The sequence below is a fragment of the Glycine max genome, chromosome 18 (genome assembly GCF_000004515.6).
Source record: "Glycine max cultivar Williams 82 chromosome 18, Glycine_max_v4.0, whole genome shotgun sequence".
Lineage (NCBI taxonomy): Eukaryota > Viridiplantae > Streptophyta > Magnoliopsida > Fabales > Fabaceae > Glycine > Glycine max.
In genome coordinates, this window is record NC_038254.2 from 5,028,851 (window position 1) to 5,030,454 (window position 1,604).

The 1,604-nt window shown below is 33.6% G+C and overlaps 1 non-coding gene across 1 annotated transcript; it reads right to left on the reverse strand.

Annotated features, from left to right (window-relative positions):
- Positions 1–1,242: 1,242 nt before the first annotated feature.
- On the reverse strand, positions 1,243–1,344 carry MIR390G (microRNA MIR390g). The gene has a single exon (NR_126733.1). It is a non-coding gene; the product is annotated as a microRNA MIR390g (primary transcript).
- Between the last annotated feature and the right edge of the window lie 260 nt (positions 1,345–1,604).

Genomic DNA, 1,604 nt, shown 5'->3' on the forward strand with positions numbered 1-1,604 from the left:
ATAATTAAGTTTGCAATTTAATTAAAACCTTATAATACTTGAAGAAATTTAAGAATTTTTGTACAATTAAATTTTGAATCTATAATTATATAAAACTAGATACTACACCAGAGAGAAAAGGGGAGAGAAAGAAAAAGAAGAGAATTTTCAAGGGTAACATACAATTTCTCAAAAATGTATTACTACTTAGATCTCGAAGCCAATATACAAATTTTGATGTCCATGGCAGAAGTCCTTGATTTATCTGGGAAAAAGCACTTCTGACAAGAAATTATTAGCATTGAACAAAAACGGGTATGCATACTCATAACCATACATGGACTCAACCAGTCATGGTTTTAAAATACACAGTCTCACTTACGTTGTGATCAATTATTGTAAGAAATTATCTGAATAAATGCAGCTGATATGACTAAAATTGTATTGGAAAAACAATTTGTTAAAATCTCAATAATTGCAGCTTCAACTCTTGATTGCAATTTAAAACCATGCAACAATCCTCCTGGAAGCACTCCTACCTGGTTCTAAGATGCACACCGTATGTAGTAATGTAGTATTGGAAATTAGTATGCAAAATAAGCAAATTCATTTCTGTAAGCGAGTTTCTGTCCACAATTAAGAGAAAACAAGGCAAGCTTTTGTAAGCTGTAAAGTTCAGGAGAGGCCATGAAAAATAAAACACCAAAACACCAAACAACAGTGTTGCGATTGGTGATAATAAGTTGAATTCACCAGTATTTTCTACTGTCAACGTACCCAAACACACTAATAATAGGTTGAAGAAAGCTAGATTACTTTTTATTGAAGAAGTTGAAGAAGATTACTAAAAAGTACAAAGCATTAATTTGTTCACCTTTCTCTTGTTTTACATGAATCGATCAGAAGCACAAAAAGAAATTAAGGAAACGAAAACAAGAAATAGCATGCATACAAGTTATAACCTGAGATAGGAGGGGTAATTAAGAAGAAGAAAATGCAAAGTGAGGAAGTAAAAGTTCAGTCAAAACAAAACAAAAAACTTGCTGATAAAGGTCACATTCATACAACTATTAATCGTCCACAAAGATTCAAAGCTACCAAGATCTTAATAATTTCTGAACCACTATGATCATATTCATATATAGCAAGCAAATTAAGTAACATTCAGAGAGAGAAAAAAAAGTATAGTTTTCAGTGAGTTGATCGGAGAGACAAGGAGGGGCATGGTGATTGGAACTTGCACTTGCACCTTTGATGATATATACAGTAAGAAAAACCCGTGAAACTCAGGATAGATAGCGCCAAATACACTATGATGTGAAAATCATGAGTGTCGTGGCGCTATCCCTCCTGAGCTTTACAGATTCTTCTGTACTCTCTTAGCGGCAACACTTTTTTTTTCCATGCCACAAATCCAAAAAGACTGAAAAAATTTCTGAGAAAGAGAGAGAATAAAACAGGAAGCTGGGGTTGATGGGTGAGGAGGGAGAATGGAAGGTGGAGAAGCCAATTTATAGGAGAGAAACAAAGAACGTGGCAATTGAAAATTGAAATGAAGAGTTTGGAAAAAGTTAAAAGCGCTTTTGCTTTTGGAAATCATGTATACGAAAGCAGCAGCTTAATTA